We start from the raw sequence: 17852 nt of genomic DNA on the forward strand, positions 1-17852 counted from the left end.
ATCTTTATACAACAGGAAACATCTTTACACAACAAGGAACATATTTATACAACAGGGAACACCTTTACGCAACAGGGAACACCTTAACACAACAGGGAACACATCTACACAACAGGGAACATATTTACGCAACAAGGGAACACATGTGCATAACAGGGGACATGTTTACATAACAGGGAACATCTTTACACAACAGGGGACACGTTTACACAACAGGGAACAACTTTTCACAACACGAAGCACCATCATACCATTCTCACCCTTCCTCAAAGTCGCCTCTGTCTCTCTCTCCCTCTGTCTCTCCCGCAGTCTCCGACTTTCCCTCAGTCTCTTCCTCGTGTTACTCAGTTTGTTTGTCTGTCTCTCTCTGGTTTCCTCAGTGTCATCGCTTTCAATGCAGTCTGGAGGCTGAAATTTGTCTCCCAACACTTAGCACTGACAGGTAGCTGAAGAAGTCTTGTACCCTGTAGCAGAGTGGCGCAGCGGAAGCGTGCTGGGCCCATAACCCAGAGGTCGATGGATCGAAACCATCCTCTGCTATTTGCATTCTGATTTACACCAACAAAAAAGATCTGTTGCTGCCCACGATCACATCGCACTTATTTTTATTACACTTTACTGACATCAACTGCCTACCTGCAATAAACACTAAAACCTGCGACACAATTTTCAAATCATTTTATTCGCGCCAACATAAGCTGCAACTGCTGCAAACAGGCAGCAGCCTCGACTTTCCCCTTTCAACACATTCCTGCAGCACCGCCTCTCCACCACCAGATGGTGGTCTTGGCCACAGTGAAACCCTGGCACAAGGTCACAGTGAGGAGACGGACAGTGACACAGAACACCTTTACACAACAGGGAACACCTTTACACAACAGGGAGCATCTTTATACAACAGGGAACACATTTACACAACAGGGAACACATCTACACAACAGGGAACATCTTTACACAACAGGGAACACCTTTACACAACAGGGAACACATTTCAAAAACAGGGAACGCATTTACACAACAGGGAACACCTTCACACAGCAGGGAACACATTTACACAACAGGGAACACCTTTACACAATAGGGAACACATTTACACAGCATGGAATGCATTTACACAACAGGGAACACCTTTACACAGCAGGGAACACTTTTACACAACAGGGAACGCATCTACATAACAGGGAACACCATTACACAGCAGGGAACACATTTACACAACAGGGAACACCTTTACACAGCAGGGAACATCGTTACACAACAGGGAACATCTTTACACAACAGGGAACACCTTTACACAAAAGGGAACACCTTTACACAGCAGGGAACACATTTACACAACAGGAAACGCATCTACACAACAGGGAACACGTTTACACAGCAGGGAACATCTTTACACAACAGGGAACACCTTCACACAGCAGGGAACGCATCTACACAACAGGGAACACCTGTACACAGCAGGGAATACATTTACACAACAGGGAACACATTAAAACTACAGGGAAAACATTTACACAACAGGGAGAATCTTTACACAACAGGGAACACCTTTACACAACAGGGAACATCTTTATACAACAGGGAACACATTTACACAACAGGGAACACATCTACACAACAGGGAACATCTTTACACAACAGGGAACAGCTTTACACAACAGGGAACACATTTAAAAAACAGGGAACGCATTTACACAACAGGGAACACCATCACACAGCAGGGAACACATTTACACAACAGGGAACACCTTTACACAATAGGGAACACATTTACACAGCATGGAATGCATTTACACAACAGGGAACACCTTTACACAACAGGGAACACTTTTACACAACAGGGAACGCATCTACATAACAGGGAACACCTTTACACAGCAGGGAACACATTTACACAACAGGGAACACCTTTGCACAGCAGGGAACATCTTTACACAACAGGGAACATCTTTACACAACAGGGAACACCTTTACACAAAAGGGAACACCTTTACACAGCAGGGAACACATTTACACAACAGGAAACGCATCTACACAACAGGGAACACGTTTACAAAGCAGGGAAAGCATCTACACAACAGGGAACACCTTTACACAGCAGGGAATACATTTACACAACAGGGAACACATTAAAACTACAGGGAACGCATTTACACAACAGGAAGAATCATTACGCAACAGGGAGAATCATTACACAATAAGGAACACATTTCCACAACAGGGAACACCTTTACACAACAGCGAACACATTTACACAACAGGGAACACCTTTACACAATAGGGAACACATTTACACAACAGGGAACACCTTTTGTGCCTCTCTATGGTTTCCTCAGTGTTTATCGCTTTCAATACAATCTGGAGGGTGAAATTTGTCTCGCTAACACTTAGCACTGACAGGCATCGGAAGATAAATATCACCCACAGCAAAGTGACGCAGCGGGAGCATGATGGTCCCAGAGATCGATGGATCGAAGCCATCTTCTGCTATTTACATTTTGATTTACACCAACGAGAAACATCTGTTGCAGCGCACTTATTTTTTATCACACTTTATATTTTACTTACATCAAGTTTACATAACAGAGAACATCTTTACACTACTGGAAACATATTTGCACACGAGGGAACGCCTTTACACAACAGAAAATATATTTACACAACAGAACAGCTTTACACAACAGAGAAAATCTTTACACAACAGAGAACATATTTACTCAACAGAGAAGATCTTTGCACAACTGGGAACGTCTTTACACAACAGAGAAGATCGTTAAACAACAGAGAATATCTTTACACAACAGGGCACACCTTTGCATAATAGGGAACACATTTACACAACAGAAAACATCTTCATACCAGTCCCTCCCTTCCTCTCAGTCTCTCTTTCCCTGTCTGTCTATCTCTCCCTCTGTCTCTCTCGCAGTCTCTGTCTTTCCCTCAGTCTCTGTCTCGTGTTACGCAGTCTGTTTGTCTGTCTCTCTCTGGTATCCTCAGTGTCTTTCTCTATCCCTCCCTTTGTGTGTCCTGAAAGCCCCTTGCTGGTTTTCTGTGTGTCATTGTGTGTGTGTCCCATTGTGGGTGGTGTAATACTGAGTGTCCTTGTGTAGCCAGGGTGAGCTTCCCAACACGCGTGTTGCTGTGTCCGGGATTCTGGGCTATTTGAGGGCAATGCTATCGCTTTCAATACAGTCTGGAGGCTGAAATTTCACAGCACTGACAGGCAGCTGTATTATGGATGGACAATCATGGAGGATTAAAGATTTTTTAACTACCATTTTTAATATTGCTTCTGACTGAGAACCCATTTATTAGTTGATGAAAGTATTCTGTCAATTGTAATTAAGATTTTTATTTGTTATAAAATCCTGTTGCAAAGTCTCCCATAAATCAGTTCTGACCTGCAAGGGATTAAAAATATCTCGGTTGCGATGGCCGGGAATCGAACCCGGGTCAACTGCTTGGAAGGCAGCTATGCTCACCACTATACCACCATCGCTCACACACGCAACAGCTTATATTTACAGACTAACCACTTCTTTCGGATCTTCAGCGGGACAAATACGATATTTTGAATTCATTTTAATCAGAGCGTAAGCACGATGCTGAGGCACTTTCCCTACAATTAACAATGGCCACTGTGAATAGTTATCTTGCTTAGACTGAGCCCTCACCCCATTTATTATTTTAAAGTCCTTTATGACTTAAAACAATAATCCACAAAAATGAATTGAAGATCAATTTTAAGGGAGAAACATAGAATATAGGGAGCAGGAGTAGGCCATTCGGCCCCTCGAGCCTGCTCCACCATTTAATGAGATCATGGCTGATCATCCAAATTCAGTACCCTGTCCCTGCTCCTATATTCTATGTTTCTATGATATTCATTCAGGCCGTTACACAACAGGGAACATCATTATACAACAGGGAACACATTTACACAACAGGGAACACATCTACACAACAGGGAACATCTTTACACAACAAGGAACGCATTTATACAACAGGGAACACCTTTACACAACAGGGAACACATGTACACAACAGGGAACGCATTTCCACAACAGGGAGCAATTTTTCGCAACAGGGAACACAGTTACACAATAGGTAACATCTTTATACAAAAGGAAACATCTTTACACAGCAAGGAACATATTTATACAACAGGGAACACCTTTACGCAACAGGGAACACCTTTACACAACAGGGAAGACATTTACACAACAGGGAAGACATTTACACAATAGAGAACACATCTACACAACAGGGAACATATTTACACAACAGGGAACACATCGACACAACAGGGAACACCTTTACACAACAGGGAAGACATTTACACAATAGAGAACACATCTACACAACAGGGAACATATTTACACAACAGGGAACACATCTACACAACAGGGGACATGTTTTACATAACAGGGAACATCTTTACACAACAGGGGACACGTTTACACAACAGGGAACAACTTTTCACAACACGAAGCACCATCATACCATTCTCACCCTTCCTCAAAGTCGCCTCTGTCTCTCTCTCCCTCTGTCTCTCTCGCAGTCTCCGACTTTCCCTCAGTCTCTTCCTCGTGTTACTCAGTTTGTTTGTCGGTCTCTCTCTGGTTTCCTCAGTGTCATCGCTTTCAATGCAGTCTGGAGGCTGAAATTTGTCTCCCAACATTTAGCACTGACAGGTAGCTGGAGACGTCTTGTACCCTGTAGCAGAGTGGCGCAGCGGAAGCGTGCTGGGCCCATAACCCAGAGGTCGATGGATCGAAACCATCCTCTGCTATTTGCATTCTGATTTACACCAACCAGAAAGATCTGTTGCTGCCCACGATCACATCGCACTTATTTTTATTACACTTTACTAACATCAACTGCCTACCTGCAATAAACACTAAAACCTGCGACACAATTTTCAAATCATTTTATTCGCACCAACATAAGCTGCAACTGCTGCAAACAGGCAGCAGCCTCGACTTTCCCCTTTCAACACATTCCTGCAGCACCGCCTCTCCACCACCAGATGGTGCTCTTGGCCACAGTGAAACCCTGGCACAAGGTCACGGTGAGGAGACGGACAGTGACACAGAACACCTTTACACAACAGGGAACACCTTTATACAACAGGGAACACATTTACACAACAGGGAACACCTTTACACAACAGGGAACATCTTTATACAACAGGGATCATCTTTACACAACAGGGAACACCTTTACTCAACACGGAACATCTTTATACAACAGGGAACATTTATTAGTTGATGAAAGTATTCTGTCAATTGTAATTAAGATTTTTATTTGTTATAAAATCCTGTTGCAAGGTCTCCCATAAATCAGTTCTGACCTGCAAGGGGTTAAAAATATCTCGGTTGCGATGGCCGGGAATCGAACCCGGGTCAACTGCTTGGAAGGCAGCTATGCTCACCACTATACCACCATCGCTCACACAAGCAACAGCTTATATTTACAGACTAACCGCTTCTTTCGGATCTTCAGCGGGACAAATACGATATTTTGAATTCATTTTAATCAGAGCGTAAGCACGATGCTGAGGCACTTTCCCTACAATTAACAATGGCCACTGTGAATAGTTATCTTGCTTAGACGGAGCCCTCACCCCATTTATTATTTTAAAGTCCTTTATGACTTAAAACAATAATCCACAAAAATGAATTGAAGATCAATTTTAAGGGAGAAACATAGAATATAGGAGCAGGAGTCGGCCATTCGGCCCCTCGAGCCTGCTCCACCATTTAATGAGATCATGGCTGATCATCCAAATTCAGTACCCTGTCCCTGCTCCTATCTTCTATGTTTCTATGATATTCATTCAGGCCGTTACACAACAGGGAACATCATTATACAACAGGGAACACATTTACACAACAGGGAACACATCTACACAACAGGGAACATCTTTACATAACAGGGAACACATTTACACATCAGGGAACACCTTTACACAACAGGGAACGCATTTATACAACAGGGAACACCTTTACACAACAGGGAACGCATTTACACAACAGGGAACACCTTCACACAGCAGGGAACACATTTACACAACAGGGAACACCTTTACACAATAGGGAACACATTTACACAGCATGGAATGCATTTACACAACAGGGAACACCTTTACACAGCAGGGAACACTTTTACACAACAGGGAACGCATCTACATAACAGGGAACACCTTTACACAGCAGGGAACACATTTACACAACAGGGAACACCTTTACACAGCAGGGAACATCTTTACACAGCAGGGAACATCTTTACACAACAGGGAACACCTTTACACAAAAGGGAACACCTTTACACAGCAGGGAACACATTTACACAACAGGAAACGCATCTACACAACAGGGAACACGTTTACACAGCAGGGAACACATTTACACAACAGGGAACACCTTTGCACAGCAGGGAACATCTTTACACAACAGGGAACATCTTTACACAACAGTGAACACCTTTACACAAAAGGGAACACCTTTACACAGCAGGGAACACATTTACACAACAGGAAACGCATCTACACAACAGGGAACACGTTTACACAGCAGGGAACGCATCTACACAACAGGGAACACCTTTACACAGCAGGGAATACATTTACACAACAGGGAACACATTAAAACTACAGGGAACGCATTTACACAACAGGAAGAATCATTACGCAACAGGGAGAATGTTCACACAATAAGGAACACATTTCCACAACAGGGAACACCTTTACAAAACATCGAACACATTTACACAACAGGGAACATCTTTACACAACAGGGAACATCTTTACACAACAGGGAACACCCTTACACAAAAGGGAACACCTTTACACAGTAGGGAACACATTTACACAACAGGAAACGCATCTACACAACAGGGAACACGTTTACACAGCAGGGAACGCATCTACACAACAGGGAACACCTTTACACCGCAGGGAATACATTTACACAACAGGGAACATATTAAAACTACAGGGAACGCATTTACACAACAGGAAGAATCATTACGCAACAGGGAGAATCTTTACACAATAAGGAACACATTTCCATAACAGGGAACACCTTTACACAATAGGGAACACATTTACACAACAGGGAACACCTTTGTGCCTCTCTATGGTTTCCTCAGTGTTATCGCTTTCAATACAATCTGGAGGCTGAAATTTGTCTCGCTAACACTTAGCACTGACAGGCATCGGAAGATAAATATCACCCACAACAAAGTGACGCAGCGGAAGCATGATGGTCCCAGAGATCGATGGATCGAAGCCATCTTCTGCTATTTACATTTTGATTTACACCAACGAGAAAGATCTGTTGCAGCGCACTTATTTTTTATCACACTTTATATTTTACTTACATCAAGTTTACATAACAGAGAACATCTTTACACTACTGGAAACATATTTGCACACGAGGGAACGCCTTTACACAACAGAAAATATATTTACACAACAGAACAGCTTTACACAACAGAGAAAACCTTTACACAACAGAGAACATATTTACTCAACAGAGAAGATCTTTGCACAACTGGGAACGTCTTTACACAACAGAGAAGATCGTTAAACAACAGAGAATATCTTTACACAACAGGGCACACCTTTGCATAATAGGGAACACATTTACACAACAGAAAACATCTTCATACCAGTCCCTCCCTTCCTCTCAGTCTCTCTTTCCCTGTCTCTCTATCTCTCCCTCTGTCTCTCTCGCAGTCTCTGTCTTTCCCTCAGTCTCTCGCTCGTGTTACGCAGTCTGTTTGTCTGTCTCTCTCTCTGGTATCCTCAGTGTCTTTCTCGATCCCTCCCTTTGTGTGTCCTGAAAGCCCCTTGCTGGTTTTCTGTGTGTCATTGTGTGTGTGTCCCATTGTGGGTGGTGTAATACTGAGTGTCCTTGTGTAGCCAGGGTGAGCTTCCCAACACGTGTGTTGCTGTGTCCGGGATTCTGGGCTATTTGAGGGCAATGCTATCGCTTTCAATACCGTCTGGAGGCTGAAATTTCACAGCACTGACAGACAGCTGTATTATGGATGGACAATCATGGAGGATTAAAGATTTTTTAACTACCATTTTTAATACTGCTTCTGACTGAGAAACCATTTATTAGTTGATGAAAGTATTCTGTCAATTGTAATTAAGATTTTTATTTGTTATAAAATCCTGTTGCAAGGTCTCCCATAAATCAGTTCTGACCTGCAAGGGGTTAAAAATATCTCGGTTGCGATGGCCGGGAATCGAACCCGGGTCAACTGCTTGGAAGGCAGCTATGCTCACCACTATACCACCATCGCTCACACAGTCCACATGTTATATTTACACACTAACCACTTCTTTCGGATCTTCAGCGGGACAAATACGATATTTTGAATTCATTTTAATCAGAGCGTAAGCACGATGCTGAGGCACTTTCCCTACAATTAACAATGGCCACTGTGGATAGTTATCTTGCTTAGACTGAGCCCTCACCCCATTTATTATTTTAAAGTCCTTTATGACTTAAAACAATAATCCACAAAAATGAATTGAAGATCAATTTTAAGGGAGAAACATAGAATATAGGCAGCAGGAGTAGACCATTCGGCCCCTCGAGCCTGCTCCACCATTTAATGAGATCATGGCTGATCATCCAAATTCAGTACCCTGTCCCTGCTCCTATCTTCTATGTTTCTATGATATTCATTCAGGCCGTTACACAACAGGGAACATCATTATACAACAGGGAACACATTTACACAACAGGGAACACATCTACACAACAGGGAACATCTTTACATAACAGGGAACACATTTACACCTCAGGGAACACCTTTACACAAAAGGGAACGCATTTATACAACAGGGAACACCTTTACACAACAGGGAACGCATTTACACAACAGGGAACACCTTCACACAGCAGGGAACACATTTACACAACAGGGAACACCTTTACACAATAGGGAACACATTTACACAGCATGGAATGCATGTACACAACAGGGAACACCTTTACACAGCAGGGAACACTTTTACACAACAGGGAACGCATCTACATAACAGGGAACACCTTTACACAGCAGGGAACACATTTACACAACACGGAACACCTTTACACAGCAGGGAACATCTTTACACAGCAGGGAACATCTTTACACAACAGGGAACACCTTTACACAAAAGGGAACACCTTTACACAGCAGGGAACACATTTACACAACAGGAAACGCATCTACACAACAGGGAACACGTTTACACAGCAGGGAACGCATCTACACAACAGGGAACACCTATACACAGCAGGGAATACATTTACACAACAGGGAACACATTAAAACTACAGGGAAAACATTTACACAACAGGGAGAATCTTTACACAACAGGGAACACCTTTACACAACAGGGAACATCTTTATACAACAGGGAACACATTTACACAACAGGGAACACATCTACACAACAGGGAACATCTTTACACAACAGGGAAAAAATTACAAAACAGGGAACGCATTTACACAACAGGGAACACCTTCACACAGCAGGGAACACATTTACACAACAGGGAACACCTTTACACAATAGGGAACACATTTACACAGCATGGAATGCATTTACACAACAGGGAACACCTTTACACAACAGGGAACACTTTTACACAACAGGGAACGCATCTACATAACAGGGAACACCTTTACACAGCAGGGAACACATTTACACAACAGGGAACACCTTTGCACAGCAGGGAACATCTTTACACAACAGGGAACATCTTTACACAACAGGGAACACCTTTACACAACAGGGAACACATTTACACAACAGGAAACGCATCTACACAACAGGGAACACGTTTACACAGCAGGGAACGCATCTACACAACAGGGAACACCTTTACACAGCAGGGAATACATTTACACAACAGGGAACACATTAAAACTACAGGGAACGCATTTACACAACAGGAAGAATCATTACGCAACAGGGAGAATGTTCACACAATAAGGAACACATTTCCACAACAGGGAACACCTTTACAAAACATCGAACACATTTACACAACAGGGAACACCTTTACACAATAGGGAACACATCTACACAACAGGGAACACCTTGTGCCTCTCTATGGTTTCCTCAGTGTTATCGCTTTCAATACAATCTGGAGGCTGAAATTTGTCTCGCTAACACTTAGCACTGACAGGCATCGGAAGATAAATATCACCCACAGCAAAGTGACGCAGCGGAAGCATGATGGTCCCAGAGATCGATGGATCGAAGCCATCTTCTGCTATTTACATTTTGATTTACACCAACGAGAAACATCTGTTGCAGCGCACTTATTTTTTATCACACTTTATATTTTACTTACATCAAGTTTACATAACAGAGAACATCTTTACACTACTGGAAACATATTTGCACACGAGGGAACGCCTTTACACAACAGAAAATATATTTACACAACAGAACAGCTTTACACAACAGAGAAAACCTTTACACAACAGAGAACATATTTACTCAACAGAGAAGATCTTTGCACAACTGGGAACGTCTTTACACAACAGAGAAGATCGTTAAACAACAGAGAATATCTTTACACAACAGGGCACACCTTTGCATAATAGGGAACACATTTACACAACAGAAAACATCTTCATACCAGTCCCTCCCTTCCTCTCAGTCTCTCTTTCCCTGTCTCTCTAGCTCTCCCTCTGTCTCTCTCTTTCCCTCAGTCTCTCGCTCGTGTTACGCAGTCTGTTTGTCTGTCTCTCTCTCTGGTATCCTCAGTGTCTTTCTCGATCCCTCCCTTTGTGTGTCCTGAAAGCCCCTTGCTGGTTTTCTGTGTGTCATTGTGTGTGTGTCATACTGAGTGTCCTTGTGTAGCCAGCACGTGTGTTGCTGTGTCCGGGATTCTGGGCTATTTGAGGGCAATGCTATCGCTTTCAATACCGTCTGGAGGCTGAAATTTCACAGCACTGACAAACAGCTGTATTGTGGATGGACAATCATGGAGGATTAAAGATTTTTTAACTACCATTTTTAATACTGCTTCTGACTGAGAACCCATTTATTAGTTGATGAAAGTATTCTGTCAATTGTAATTAAGATTTTTATTTGTTATAAAATCCTGTTGCAAGGTCTCCCATAAATCAGTTCTGACCTGCAAGGGGTTAAAAATATCTCGGTTGCGATGGCCGGGAATCGAACCCGGGTCAACTGCTTGGAAGGCAGCTATGCTCACCACTATACCACCATCGCTCACACAAGGCACATCTTATATTTACAGACTAACCACTTCTTTCGGATCTTCAGCGGGACAAATACGATATTTTGAATTCATTTTAATCAGAGCGTAAGCACGATGCTGAGGCACTTTCCCTACAATTAACAATGGCCACTGTGAATAGTTATCTTGCTTAGACTGAGCCCTCACCCCATTTATTATTTTAAAGTCCTTTATGACTTAAAACAATAATCCACAAAAATGAATTGAAGATCAATTTTAAGGGAGAAACATAGAATATAGGAGCAGGAATAGGCCATTCGGCCCCTCGAGCCTGCTCCACCATTTAATGAGATCATGGCTGATCATCCAAATTCAGTACCCTGTCCCTGCTCCTATCTTCTATGTTTCTATGATATTCATTCAGGCCGTTACACAACAGGGAACATCATTATACAACAGGGAACACATTTACACAACAGGGAACACATCTACACAACAGGGAACATCTTTACATAACAGGGAACACATTTACACATCAGGGAACACCTTTACACAACAGGGAACGCATTTATACAACAGGGAACACCTTTACACAACAGGGAACGCATTTACACAACAGGGAACACCTTCACACAGCAGGGAACACATTTACACAACAGGGAACACCTTTACACAATAGGGAACACATTTACACAGCATGGAATGCATTTACACAACAGGGAACACCTTTACACAGCAGGGAACACTTTTACACAACAGGGAACGCATCTACATAACAGGGAACACCTTTACACAGCAGGGAACACATTTACACAACAGGGAACACCTTTACACAGCAGGGAACATCTTTTCACAGCAGGGAACATCTTTACACAACAGGGAACACCTTTACACAAAAGGGAACACCTTTACACAGCAGGGAACACATTTACACAACAGGAAACGCATCTACACAACAGGGAACACGTTTACACAGCAGGGAACGCATCTACACAACAGGGAACACCTATACACAGCAGGGAATACATTTACACAACAGGGAACACATTAAAACTACAGGGAAAACATTTACACAACAGGGAGAATCTTTACACAACAGGGAACACCTTTACACAACAGGGAACATCTTTATACAACAGGGAACACATTTACACAACAGGGAACACATCTACACAACAGGGAACATCTTTACACAACAGGGAACAGCTTTACACAACAGGGAAAACATTTAAAAACAGGGAACGCATTTACACAACAGGGAACACCTTCACACAGCAGGGAACACATTTACACAACAGGGAACACCTTTACACAATAGGGAACACATTTACACAGAATGGAAAGCATTTACACAACAGGGAACACCTTTACACAACAGGGAACACTTTTACACAACAGGGAATGCATCTACATAACAGGGAACACCTTTACACAGCAGGGAACACATTTACACAACAGGGAACACCTTTGCACAGCAGGGAACATCTTTACACAACAGGGAACATATTTACACAACAGGGAACACCTTTACACAAAAGGGAACACCTTTACACAGCAGGGAACACATTTACACAACAGGAAACGCATCTACACAACAGGGAACACGTTTACACAGCAGGGAACGCATCTACACAACAGGGAACACATTAAAACTACAGGGAACGCATTTACACAACAGGAAGAATCATTACGCAACAGGGAGAATCTTTACACAATAAGGAACACATTTCCACAACCGGGAACACCTTTACAAAACATCGAACACATTTTCACAACAGGGAACACCTTTACACAATAGGGAACACATCTACACAACAGGGAACACCTTTGTGCCTCTCTATGGTTTCCTCAGTGTTATCGCTTTCAATACAATCTGGAGGCTGAAATTTGTCTCGCTAACACTTAGCACTGACAGGCATCGGAAGATAAATATCACCCACAGCAAAGTGACGCAGCGGAAGCATGATGGTCCCAGAGATCGATGGATCGAAGCCATCTTCTGCTATTTACATTTTGATTTACACCAACGAGAAACATCTGTTGCAGCGCACTTATTTTTTTATCACACTTTATATTTTACTTGCATCAAGTTTACATAACAGAGAATATCTTTACACTACTGGAAACATATTTGCACACGAGGGAACGCCTTTACACAACAGAAAATATATTTACACAACAGAACAGCTTTACACAACAGAGAAAATCTTTACACAACAGAAAACATATTTACTCAACAGAGAAGATCTTTGCACAACTGGGAACGTCTTTACACAACAGAGAAGATCGTTAAACAACAGAGAATATCTTTACACAACAGGGCACACCTTTGCATAATAGGGAACACATTTACACAACAGAAAACATCTTCATACCAGTCCCTCCCTTCCTCTCAGTCTCTCTTTCCCTGTCTGTCTATCTCTCCCTCTGTCTTTCCCTGAGTCTCTGTCTCTCGCTCGTGTTACTCAGTCTGTTTGTCTGTCTCTCTCTGGTATCCTCAGTGTCTTTCTCTATCCCTCCCTTTGTGTGTCCTGAAAGGCCCTTGCTGGTTTTCTGTGTGTCATTGTGTGTGTGTCCCATTGTGGGTGGTGTAATACTGAGTGTCCTTGTGTAGCCAGGGTGAGCTTCCCAACACGCGTGTTGCTGTGTCAGGGATTCTGGGCTATTTGAGGGCAATGCTATCGCTTTCAATACAGTCTGGAGGCTGAAATTTCACAGCACTGACAGGCAGCTGTATTATGGATGGACAATCATGGAGGATTAAAGATTTTTTAACTACCATTTTTAATATTGCTTCTGACTGAGAACCCATTTATTAGTTGATGAAAGTATTCTGTCAATTGTAATTAAGATTTTTATTTGTTATAAAATCCTGTTGCATGGTCTCCCATAAATCAGTTCTGACCTGCAAGGGGTTAAAAATATCTCGGTTGCGATGGCCGGGAATCGAACCCGGGTCAACTGCTTGGAAGGCAGCTATGCTCACCACTATACCACCATCGCTCACGCAAGCCATAGCTTATATTTACAGACTAACCACTTCTTTCGGATCTTCAGCGGGACAAATACGATATTTTGAATTCATTTTAATCAGAGCGTAAGCACGATGCTGAGGCACTTTCCCTACAATTAACAATGGCCACTGTGAATAGTTATCTTGCTTAGACGGAGCCCTCACCCCATTTATTATTTTAAAGTCCTTTATGACTTAAAACAATAATCCACAAAAATGAATTGAAGATCAATTTTAAGGGAGAAACATAGAATATAGGCAGCAGGAGTAGGCCATTCGGCCCCTCGAGCCTGCTCCACCATTTAATGAGATCATGGCTGATCATCCAAATTCAGTACCCTGTCCCTGCTCCTATCTTCTATGTTTCTATGATATTCATTCAGGCCGTTACACAACAGGGAACATCATTATACAACAGGGAACACATTTACACAACAGGGAACACATCTACACAACAGGGAACATCTTTACATAACAGGGAACACATTTACACATCAGGGAACACCTTTACACAACAGGGAACGCATTTATACAACAGGGAACACCTTTACACAACAGGGAACGCATTTACACAACAGGGAACACCTATACACAGCAGGGAATACATTTACACAACAGGGAACACATTAAAACTACAGGGAAAACATTTACACAACAGGGAGAATCTTTACACAACAGGGAACACCTTTACACAACAGGGAACATCTTTATACAACAGGGAACACATTTACACAACAGGGAACACATCTACACAACAGGGAACATCTTTACACAAAAGGGAACACCTTTGCACGGCAGGGAACACATTTACACAACAGGAAACGCATCTACACAACAGGGAACACGTTTACACAGCAGGGAACGCATCTACACAACAGGGAACACCTATACACAGCAGGGAATACATTTACACAACAGGGAACACATTAAAACTACAGGGAAAACATTTACACAACAGGGAGAATCTTTACACAACAGGGAACACCTTTACACAACAGGGAACATCTTTGTACAACAGGGAACACATTTACACAACAGGGAACACATCTACACAACGGGGAACATCTTTACAAAACAGGGAACACCTTTACACAACAGGGAACACATTTAAAAAACAGGGAACGCATTTACACAACAGGGAACACCTTCACACAGCAGGGAACACATTTGCACAACAGGGAACACCTTTACACAATAGGGAACACATTTACACAGCATGGAATGCATTTACACAACAGGGAACACCTTTACACAACAGGGAACACTTTTACACAACAGGGAACGCATCTACATAACAGGGAACACCTTTACACAGCAGGGAACACATTTACACAACAGGGAACACCTTTGCACAGCAGGGAACATCTTTACACAACAGGGAACATCTTTACACAACAGGGAACACCTTTACACAAAAGGGAACACCTTTACACAGCAGGGAACACATTTACACAACAGGAAACGCATCTACACAACAGGGAACACGTTTACACAGCAGGGAACGCATCTACACAACAGGGAACACCTTTACACAGCAGGGAATACATTTACACAACAGGGAACACATTAAAACTACAGGGAACACATTTACACAACAGGGAGAATCATTACGCAACAGGGAGAATCTTTACACAATAAGGAACACATTTCCACAACAGGGAACACCTTTACACAACAGCGAACACATTTACACAACAAGGAAGACCTTTACACAATAGGGAACACATTTACACAACAGGGAACACCTTTGTGCCTCTCTATGGTTTCCTCAGTGTTATCGCTTTCAATACAATCTGGAGGCTGAAATTTGTCTCGCTAACACTTAGCACTGACAGGCATCGGAAGATAAATATCACCCACAGCAAAGTGACGCAGCGGAAGCATGATGGTCCCAGAGATCGATGGATCGAAGCCATCTTCTGCTATTTACATTTTGATTTACACCAACGAGAAACATCTGTTGCAGCGCACTTATTTTTTATCACACTTTATATTTTACTTGCATCAAGTTTACATAACAGAGAATATCTTTACACTACTGGAAACATATTTGCACACGAGGGAACGCCTTTACACAACAGAAAATATATTTACACAACAGAACAGCTTTACACAACAGAGAAAATCTTTACACAACAGAAAACATATTTACTCAACAGAGAAGATCTTTGCACAACTGGGAACGTCTTTACACAACAGAGAAGATCGTTAAACAACAGAGAATATCTTTACACAACAGGGCACACCTTTGCATAATAGGGAACACATTTACACAACAGAAAACATCTTCATACCAGTCCCTCCCTTCCTCTCAGTCTCTCTTTCCCTGTCTGTCTATCTCTCCCTCTGTCTTTCCCTCAGTCTCTGTCTCTCGCTCGTGTTACTCAGTCTGTTTGTCTGTCTCTCTCTGGTATCCTCAGTGTCTTTCTCTATCCCTCCCTTTGTGTGTCCTGAAAGCCCCTTGCTGGTTTTCTGTGTGTCATTGTGTGTGTGTCCCATTGTGGGTGGTGTAATACTGAGTGTCCTTGTGTAGCCAGGGTGAGCTTCCCAACACGTGTGTTGCTGTGTCCGAGATTACTGGGCTATTTGAGGGCAATGCTATCGCTTTCAATACAGTCTGGAGGCTGAAATTTCACAGCACTGACAGGCAGCTGTATTATGGATGGACAATCATGGAGGATTAAAGATTTTTTAACTACCATTTTTAATATTGCTTCTGACTGAGAACCCATTTATTAGTTGATGAAAGTATTCTGTCAATTGTAATTAAGATTTTTATTTGTTATAAAATCCTGTTGCATGGTCTCCCATAAATCAGTTCTGACCTGCAAGGGGTTAAAAATATCTCGGTTGCGATGGCCGGGACTCGAACCCGGGTCAACTGCTTTGGAAGGCAGCTATGCTCACCACTATACCACCATCGCTCACACATGCCACATGTTATATTTACAGACTAACCACTTCTTTCGGATCTTCAGCGGGACAAATACGATATTTTGAATTCATTTTAATCAGAGCGTAAGCGCGATGCTGAGGCACTTTCCCTACAATTAACAATGGCCACTGTGAATAGTTATCTTGCTTAGACTGAGCCCTCACCCCATTTATTATTTTAAAGTCCTTTATGACTTAAAACAATAATCCACAAAAATGAATTGAAGATCAATTTTAAGGGAGAAACATAGAATATAGGCAGCAGGAGTAGGCCATTCGGCCCCTCGAGCCTGCTCCACCATTTAATGAGATCATGGCTGATCATCCAAATTCAGTACCCTGTCCCTGCTCCTCTCTTCTATGTTTCTATGATATTCATTCAGGCCGTTACACAACAGGGAACATCATTATACAACAGGGAACACATTTACACAACAGGGAACACATCTACACAACAGGGAACATCTTTACATAACAGGGAACACATTTACACATCAGGGAACACCTTTACACAACAGGGAACGCATTTATACAACAGGGAACACCTTTACACAACAGGGAACGCATTTACACAACAGGGAACACCTATACACAGCAGGGAATACATTTACACAACAGGGAACACATTAAAACTACAGGGAAAACATTTACACAACAGGGAGAATCTTTACACAACAGGG

At 42.4% G+C, this 17852-nt stretch overlaps 6 non-coding genes across 6 annotated transcripts; all 6 read right to left on the reverse strand.

Moving 5' to 3' along the window:
• Positions 1-3427: 3427 nt before the first annotated feature.
• On the reverse strand, positions 3428-3499 carry trnag-ucc (transfer RNA glycine (anticodon UCC)). The gene has a single exon. It is a non-coding gene; the product is annotated as a tRNA-Gly (tRNA).
• A 1880-nt stretch (positions 3500-5379) lies between these two features.
• On the reverse strand, positions 5380-5451 carry trnag-ucc (transfer RNA glycine (anticodon UCC)). Its single transcript has one exon. It is a non-coding gene; the product is annotated as a tRNA-Gly (tRNA).
• A 2793-nt stretch (positions 5452-8244) lies between these two features.
• trnag-ucc (transfer RNA glycine (anticodon UCC)) lies at positions 8245-8316 on the reverse strand. The gene has a single exon. It is a non-coding gene; the product is annotated as a tRNA-Gly (tRNA).
• Positions 8317-11185: 2869 nt separating this feature from the next.
• Positions 11186-11257, reverse strand: trnag-ucc (transfer RNA glycine (anticodon UCC)). The gene has a single exon. It is a non-coding gene; the product is annotated as a tRNA-Gly (tRNA).
• Positions 11258-14156: 2899 nt separating this feature from the next.
• On the reverse strand, positions 14157-14228 carry trnag-ucc (transfer RNA glycine (anticodon UCC)). The gene has a single exon. It is a non-coding gene; the product is annotated as a tRNA-Gly (tRNA).
• Positions 14229-17089: 2861 nt separating this feature from the next.
• Positions 17090-17162, reverse strand: trnag-ucc (transfer RNA glycine (anticodon UCC)). Its single transcript has one exon. It is a non-coding gene; the product is annotated as a tRNA-Gly (tRNA).
• Between the last annotated feature and the right edge of the window lie 690 nt (positions 17163-17852).

Source organism: Somniosus microcephalus, chromosome 29 (genome assembly GCF_052327205.1).
Source record: "Somniosus microcephalus isolate GS21.2 chromosome 29, FLI_Smic_1.0, whole genome shotgun sequence".
Classification (NCBI taxonomy): domain Eukaryota; kingdom Metazoa; phylum Chordata; class Chondrichthyes; order Squaliformes; family Somniosidae; genus Somniosus; species Somniosus microcephalus.